This window comes from Taudactylus pleione, unplaced genomic scaffold (genome assembly GCF_031769625.1).
Source record: "Taudactylus pleione unplaced genomic scaffold, aTauple2 ptg000634l, whole genome shotgun sequence".
NCBI classification, from domain to species: Eukaryota; Metazoa; Chordata; class Amphibia; order Anura; family Myobatrachidae; genus Taudactylus; species Taudactylus pleione.
The window spans coordinates 2,636,759-2,646,152 of NW_028285036.1; positions in this window are offsets into that span (position 1 = coordinate 2,636,759).

Consider the following 9,394-nt stretch of genomic DNA (forward strand, 5'->3'; position numbering starts at 1 on the left):
ACTTATTATTACTTATTAATATATATTTTTTTAGAACAAGTATAATGACTATTTTTATTGTAATAGTATTGATTGTACACTGTACACTGACGCCAAGTGTGCGCCCGTATTCTGGTGAGGGGTCTTTGCCAGCAGTTTAGGATACACAGATTTATAGGGTTGCTTACGCTCTGTTGCATATCTGGGTGTTATGGTCACTAATGTACCAATGTATATTATCCATGTCCTTGTCCTGCATTGTATTGTACTGTAAGTCGCTTGTCAAATTATTTGTTTATGTACTTTGTAAGGCGCTGCGGAACACTTGTGGTGCCAAATAAAGGATAATAATAGGGTAAGGTTCTCTAATAATATCAGATTTGTACCACTGGTATAAAATGTCAGTTACAGAAAAATAATAATGTTTCAATATGGCGGAATGATCAAAATAATAAAAATTTATGTATATTCGTACAATCTGTTTTTATTGAAACAAAATCAGCACATCATATATATGGAGAAAAATGTCCCATATAAGTACAAAGAGCAAACAATATAATGATGATTAGATAAAAATAATAAATACAATTAAAAAAACAATAGTGGGAAAAAAAAAACAGGAGTAAAGTATAATAAAAAGGGAGAAAAGATAGAGAAGAGGAAAAGAGAGATAAGGAAGAAAAAGTCACCAGTGTTGATTACTGTATCATAGGGGGAGGAGGGGTAATGTGCATACTGTAGTCTAAGGCCTCCTTAAAACTCAACCAACCATGTCAAGTAGCTGTAAAATCAGAGGACGGTGATTTCCAAGAGGTGAGATCTTCCATGAGCATATAATGATCTACTCTCTGGAACCACCGAGAGGTAGGAGGGCAGGTCGAGGACCTACAAAAACACGGCACAGTTGTCCTCGCAGAATTCATGAGATGTTGAAGCAGGGACTTTTTATAAGTCGAAATGGATATATCCATTAAGTTAAGCAACCAAAACTCCGGCGTATTAGGTATGGGAGACCAGCCCTGTTGTCCGCCGGACTGCACGCCAGAAGTCAGCCAGCCCTGGACAGTACCACCAGATGTGGAGAGGAGAACCCAACACCTGACCACATCTCCAGCACACAGCAGATATATTTGGGAACATCTGATGATTGTGTACAGGGCACCTGTACCACCTAGCTAAAATCTTATACGGAGTCTATAAGACATGGAGTGAAGAAGAGCTAGCCAAAGTACAACTAAAAATGTAGGACCATTGTTCCTCCGTTAACTCCCTCCTTAATACACCAGGCCAGGCAGAAACATAGGAAGTCAAAGAGGTAGTGAAGCTCTCAAGACACAACTGTTAGAACAAAGAGATAAAGAGAGAAGGTGTCTCTGCGGAGATTCTGTCAAACAAAAAGATTCAAACTTAGGGGCAGATCCAATTAGCCTCAGGGTTCTCCCCATGACTAATTGTCCTCCAAAATCCCTGCGGCATGGGAAAAAGCTACTCAATTTAATAACCTCTTCCCCGCGCCCTAAAATCGGGACTCATGCACATAAACACATTGACTCCGCGTAAACTGCAGAATCAACGCGTTTTTTTTTCCCTGCGCGCGAGGCTGATTGGGTTGTATTAACGTGGATTTTACCTCGCATCACCAGGAGCTGCGAGGTAAAGTCCGACTGTGGGGACTCCCTGGCAATTGAGTTGGACGCCAATTTGTCGCAGGGAGAACCCTGCAGCTAATTGAATCTGCCCCTTAGTCGGTGTCCTTAAATATATGTATATTTGGGTTTCCTATTAGTTTAATATGGTTTAGTGCCCTCTACTCCCAATGATTTAAGCTGTTGTGTTAGTGGTCTGACATATAAATCAGTCCTATGTATGAAGATCAGCAGATCTGACTATTTTAGTTATCGATTTGGACACAACTATCGACATGAAACAGCAGCTTCAATATAACGTGTGATGTAGAGGAAATCGTGTCTATGGGCTCTATTTACTACAATCCGCATACTGAATGCGGATTGTAGTGTGCTATTACCGAGTGAATTCGCATTGCGAATTCAGGCAATATCACAGGGATTTACTATAAATCCCTTGCAGGGACAGAGCTTGCAATAAAGCTCTGTCCCTGCGGATCCCATCCGCACTCTAGTCGCAGTATTTTCTGAAAAAATACCGCGACTAAGTGCCCGCGCATGCGCCGACCCGTCGCTGCTACCCCCCACCGACGCTAAGCCCCGCCCCCCGTGATCGTGGACCCCCGCGACCCCCACCTCCCTTCATTACACTTACCTGCATCCTCCTGGCCTCCGGTGATCTTCTCTGGGCTTCCCGATCAGGTGATCTCCCATACTGCACCGGGCCCCAGTGTACTATGGGAGACCAGCTGACCGGAGAGGAGCCATCACCGGTCTCTGGATTCAGGTAAGTAAAAAAAAAAATGTTTAATTTTAATTTTTTTTTTTTTACAGCAATCAGCTTGCGGTCTGTTTAGACCACATAGCTGATTACTGGTACCGGCTCCCGCCTCTGCTCTCCCCGTTAGAGTAGAGTGGGAGCCCGGTAACCGGGGGAGACCCTGGATAACGCCACCTCCAGGTGGTGTTATTATCACAGGGCTTCCCCCGGTATTTTTTTACAATTTATTTTTAGTAACTGTGGTCGGATCACATTTCCCATTACAATTATGGGAAATGCGATCTGCTTTACTAAAAATAAGTGATACTGGGGGTTGGAGTAGAATTTTACTAATTCTACTCCAATTGCCCTGTAATAACTACAGGTGAAACTAAAATAATGTGAAAAGGGTGTGATAACACAAAACACTGTTTTTCACTTTATTTTAGTAAAAATAATGTTAATAAATAGAGCCCTATGTGAGAGATATGATATGGCCCCTTATTCTGCATTACCCATTGCAGCCAGGAACGGTTCTTCTTAGCATCCGGTTAGCTCATCCCCCCGTATTACATGAGAACGATGAATAGAACGTTAGAGTAACCCGAGTTTTATTGTGGAATGGGAAGGATTGATTCCAAATTTGATTAGCCCCGTTAATGGGGGTTAACGCAGGCAGATTCATTATTTCTTTTGCCATTCAATTAGATGAGAGATGGGGAACCTCTGGCCCGCGGGACGGATACGGGCCGCTAGATCATTTCATCAGGCCCGGCCGGCTGTGGCTCTCTCCCCCACACGATCTGCAGGTCTGTTGGACTGGAGGCAGTCACAGGAAAAGCATATTTTCCTGTTACAGCCAAGCTGTCGGTGGCCACTCAAGACTCCCCGCCTGCCGACCCACTGGCGGTTCAAGTGCCGTCATGCATAGTACTGGCAGCACAGTGGGAGGCTCCATAAGCTTTCCCTACGATGCATGCAGCCACCCGGCGCCTTCCCCTTGCCATGTGACATCGCACTGCGTGATGTCAGACAAGCACCGCTGGCCGCACCATCATGCAAAAGATCAGCTAAGCTCAACTTCGTGAAGGAGGAGACCTGTGTCACTGAGCTGATTGGGGACGGATTGCAGCTGGTGATTGAGGAAGCGATGTCGGTGTCAGTGCCTCTGAAGCAGGAACGCTCCGTCTGTAAGTCCACTGCCAGCGACCAAAGATTTTAATAATTGTTTTGTGATATTACAATATATATATATATATGTGTGTGTAAGTATATATAATAAATCCAGAGGGCTGCACTCACTGTTCGTTCAAACACATGTGGGGTGCTCCAATAGAGACACTGAAGTCCAACGCATAGAAGGAGATTGAATGGGCACTCACCAGTCAGTTGAAAAAGCAGGTTTATTACTCACAAATCACATAATGCCAGTCGACGTTTCGGTCCGCATCACACCATTGTCAAGACAGATCAATCACCACAAAGCTAACATCAGGGAGACCCGGCCCCCAGTGTCTGCTAAGCCCTGTCGACATTTTTGATTGGCTCTTGGCCCAACGTGCCCCCAGTAGAGGTGACCATGAAGGGGGTGCAAGCCATCGATGGTTCATCTTAGATGGTTCATGTGCCATCAATGGTAATCGCTGATGGGCCCATCGATTGAAACAGTCGATGGACACAACACCGATGGCCATCCCTTTCTCAGATATGTGACCTGTTCTGTCACTGCTCCGGGCCTCGTCCTCGATCTCGCCTCCTGTCTCGGCCCGCATCCCAACATTAGTCCCGTCCCCTCACAGTTTCATGTCAAAGGTCATACCCCATGGCAAGACTGAGCACAGCAACAAGACACAAGGTCATCAGCATCAGCAAAGCAGACTGGGGTTTCAAGATGTGCTGTTCAAGTGTAACACCCCGCTGAGGGTACCTTTCTAAGATTGGTGTGTTGGGGTGTTTCCTTACCAAGTACACTGACTCTGGATCACCTTGGGTCCTACCGGAATGGTGATGATTATAGATACAAGCAATAGGGCACAGTTAGATTAAATATTTATTCAACTATTTAAGTGCAGCAAAGTAACAACTTCAACACCAGCACCACAATACAACAATTTAAGGTACAATTTGTTACACAACTTTACACCAGAAAAATTACACTGGGACTCGTAAATTTTTATTAACGCTGGAACTCAGGAACCGCTGTCCAAGCTGATGAGAAAAGTGGTTAAGCAATAGGCATACAACAAGAAAATGTTGCCATATGTCAGGGACCCGTACCCAGTATCCCTGACGTGGGGGGGTGCACCTCTGCTGTAGCAGAGCGCCGTAATACAAATACCTTACTTACGAAACTGCCACCACCGATGGAAACGATTTAAAGAGGCCACCGGTCCTCCATTATCCCAATAATTGCACAGACTCAGCAACAAGATTCCCACGCAGGTAATCTGTTGCTTAACCTCTCCACGATTGCGCCGACTCAGCGTCCCAGAACAACCTCTGCTTCCCGTACTTAACAATATGTGTAGCAACACTATTAATCTCTTCAAAGACTAGGGTTCGGAGCATATATGAAATAAACTAATAAAGAATACTTTATTTACACTAAAGGTAGTACAATGCTTAAAAAAGAATGTTACAGAGAAAGGAATGGTTACAAAAGGTACATACAGCAATATAAAATAAAAATGGTAGAGGTAGATTTACAGAAAACATGCAGCGTTAGAAAACACACAGCGCCCAGGAGGAATGCAGGTTAAACTTCAATGTGACAAATTGATCCCCCAGTTTGAACACAGAACACAGGGCTTCAATCCCTTTTATCAGAAGAGCATCACACCTCAGGTGACGTCATGCCAGTCCGCTCTGAATGGTGGGTTAGATAATTGGAACCTCCCAGCTAAGTTTAAATCCCTTTAAACTTATAACAGAATAAGCCTAATAAAGTCGCCTGTGGATGGACTACCTACAATATGGGGTGTTCATCATACTGGTCCATATTTTATGTTATACAAGTGTAACTATGATTGATGTGGTTGTCATAATGCATTACTGAGATATCTCATATCTTCAAAACTGTATGTCTCAGTAATCTGGGAATTGCACACAACCTGGATATGGAGTCCCGTTATATGTATATAATTTCCCAAGCCTCCAGCTATCACTGATACATCCATTTTATCTCATAAACCATCCAAATATGACTGATCTTTGATCTGTCATATCTCATCTGGTTACTCTTTGTTTTACCCCCTATGGTGCTGACTGGCTATAGATGCAGACACAAAGGCTGAGCAATACACATGCCCTGGTGACAAGGTTACCGTAATTGAGTGGACACACAGCTCTAAGGTAGTATTTCCTTACTCAATTAACAGGCTAGTGGGAACCTATTAATTTCATTACCTGGGCAAGATTCAAACCAAAATCTTCCTGCCTTGTACACTTCCAAGAATAATTATCATGCGAGTCCTATGACATTTAACAATTCTTAAAATTAAGATGTGGCTCCGAAATGTGAAATTAGGCCCTTTCAGGAACATACAGAGCTAAGTGCCATTTGCATGTCACATGGTTAGCTTTCCATCTTTCCTGCCTTTCATTAACTTGTAACCGGACTCAAAGGATACATGACCTAATAAAGACAGTCAGCTCTCCTGCCCTCACATTTATAAAACAGTTATTCTATGGCTTTTAAATTACCACTCTGTTATGACATGAAACTATAATTCGCACTATGTGCCATATCGCTATATTCCTCACACCATATATTATCAATAATGGATTAAATAAATCGCTCTATTATTTTGTACTCAAAACAAACTAGTGTTCAGTTACTCGGCATGCAATTAACTAACCTAGGAACATACAATGCACTTGAAGTCTGGCCAGACCTTCTTTTGGTGGTGCACGTGAAAAGTTTGTTTAAAACTGAAGAAAAAATTGCCTCCAAATTTACTTTACTATGCTGGAGCTAGTGGTTAAGGCTGTTCTATTGCTTATACGATGCAAGTTCGGACCTGTGCTGATACTGTAGAGACTTCTCTCTAACATCTGCACAATCTCTTAAAGTGAATCAAGGTTTACTAGATTGACCCCCAGGATAGCCTATTAGTATGCTTTCCCTGTGCATTTATAATCCTCTGCTGACCTGTCAGAAAGTCCTGTTCTTCCTCTTTAGGATATCTCAAACAGAATAGACTAGCTGTCCTTTATCCAAGCTGTGAGGGATTCAACTTCGCTAACTGAGGTATTCTCTGACCTCACTTGGCCAACTCTATTTTCACCTCAGATAGTGTTTAATATGTCCCTTTTTATCCTTGCTGGTCCTTACAGGGATCAACTTTGGGGACCAAACTGACAATTATTGTTAGCTAAGACGGATCGGTCTACAGTAATAACTGATACTTCCTGGAGAAACGCTGGATGCATAAGTCTTTTTAATCCTCCATTTGAAGAAGTAGCTGTCAATGGAAATATGTGCAAACATATAGCTGTCTGTAACTGAAGGGACTACATTGAAGTGTGGTGCTTTATACAGGTACTAGCTGACAGACCTGATCCATGCGCAGCACCCTGGACAGAAGAATCTCCGCCTCCTCGCCAGCCCCCGGCTGTCAGTCACTCCGACGGGGAAGGCTGGTGGGCGGCTCCCTGCTTCCTCCGGCAGACCTCACAGCTTCCTGGCTGTACAAGTCCCGGTTCTCTCCTCTCAACACCCGCGGCTCCGCACAGCACCTCATGGTAAATCCCACTCTCCTCCTAAGGAACCCCGCTCCGGTCCTCTCATCAGAGAGTCTCCAAGCAGCCCCCCGCGGGAGTTTCCTTAATACCAGCGGTCACATACGGGCCCCTTCCCGCTCACTGCACGAGCCGCTCTAGCCCACTAACATACTGGGCGTGTTCTATGGGGACAGTTTTTCCCCTATATAGCGGATGGTAGTGTCCTGTGCCTGGCCACGTGTCCCCCTAGTGTCCATAGTCCCGTGGGGCAAACCACTCCAAGTTCCCCGCTGTGAGGGGTTAACATATATACATGAAAGGGCATCCAAAATAATTTACAGGACCTATATGGACTAGCCTCTCTAACTTATTTAATACAGTGTAAATATATGAATTCTCTCAACATGCATGCATACATTATATATATATATATATATATATATATATATATATATATATATATATATTTTCAGTAAAAAAAATATAAAATATCTATATAAACTGGACAGTAAACACCTTTAGGGGTATCACACAAGCTCTTTTGAAGCACAAAGAAACAGTCAACGCTGAGGACCGTAGAGGTATTGGTCGGGCAAGCTGGGCATATACGTCCAGATAAAATGCCTGTCAGACCGACAAACATTTTATCTGGCAGTCTGCCAGCCCGCAGATGTCCACGGCATACACTGAGATATCTCACAGTGTATTAGCCCGACATCTGCGCTCCGCCCCCGTGGAAGGAGACATTTTCCGGTTCCTTCCATGGGAAGGAACACAGGAAATGTCTGCCTGTCAGCCGCGGCTGGGCATACACTGCCCAATGCGGCCGACATTTTAACTCATAAATATTGCATCGGATGAACATACCCGCCCGAGCGATATTTAACCATCGGTCACCCGCACACGTGCTACCATTATCGGGACGATCCGCGAATATCTGGTGGATCGCCCCGATAAATGTAGTGTGTATGGCCAGCATAAGTGTATCAGATGAAAGACACATCATGCTTACTTCCCTTCTAAATCGGAAGATGTCCAGCAGTGCCATCAGCTCAGAACTGGCAGCACTACTAGTCTCAGCAGGTAGCACCTCACATTGTGCTTAGGGTGTGCAATATAGGGCCCCTCCCCCATTGCATTCTGTACTGTGTGTGTATATGTATGTACATTGGAAGGACGAGACTCGTTATACCCTGATTAGCACCCCTCCCACCTGTTTCTGGGTGTTTTTAATTAGCAAGGAGTTCTTGCACTCCAAGACTGCACATCTAATAAGGCACAGGGAGGGTAAGACCTACTATATACTGCATATATGCTGTGTGTCAGTTTTGGGACTGGTATTGTGGTGCGGGGCTCTCTGGGGCTGGTGTGGCTGGACTGCTTCATGGCATCATAATGTAGACTTTTTCACTTTTAGTTTGTTTTTTATATATGTAGCACTTCTTACATAAGCAAGAGGTTATAATTAAAAGTGTAAGACTTAACACTTACTTAGAGAAATATAAAGAAACTCCTATCACTTGTAATCTCGCACTAGTGTGATGCCATGGGGCGGTCCTGCTGGGTTGGCCTGGGGGGTCCCGTGCCCTGTACTTGTTCCAAAGGAGTGTTAGGGACCTGCCTGATAGGAGGTCACCAGGATGTGGTGGGCAGGCCCATAGTTATGAACAATTATTATGCTAAGAACCTCATTGACGCAATATAGCAGTATTATTATTAGGTTTAGCATGGTTAAGCTCTGTACACACGGAGCGATATAAATGAACGATAACATTTAAATCGTTCAGTTTTTGGCCCTTTCCAAGCCTCCAACGACCAGCAATGATCGGGCACATATGGACGATAGCGATATCGTCCATCAGCCGTGCATGCTGGCCAACCTGCTCGATATCGAGCAGGTTCCTATAGGGACCCGCGATCATTGGTCGCTATAGCCGTTGGGGAGTTGGTGGGGTGCTCGATCATCCAGCACTCCGGGCAGGTGCAGAACAATCAGTCAGCGATATCGTTATGTGTATGGGCCATTAAGAGTGTGCACTTGCATTTTTTTTTTTCTTTTTCTACTAGTCTCAGCATGTAGCACCTCACATTAGCCCTCACTCAGAGGCGGTCGCAAGAAGCGATCGCTCTCTCTGAATGAGGGTGGCTGCTTAACTTTTTAAGTGCGGCCTCTTGGTCGCTAGCTAAGCTGTGGGTTACCACCCACAGCTCTAGCGAGCGACCAGGTTGATGGTCGCCATGGTCAAGACCATCAGGGCTTGCGATGAGACCCTAAGATTGGGTCTCGGCAACCGCAAGCCCCAGGGAG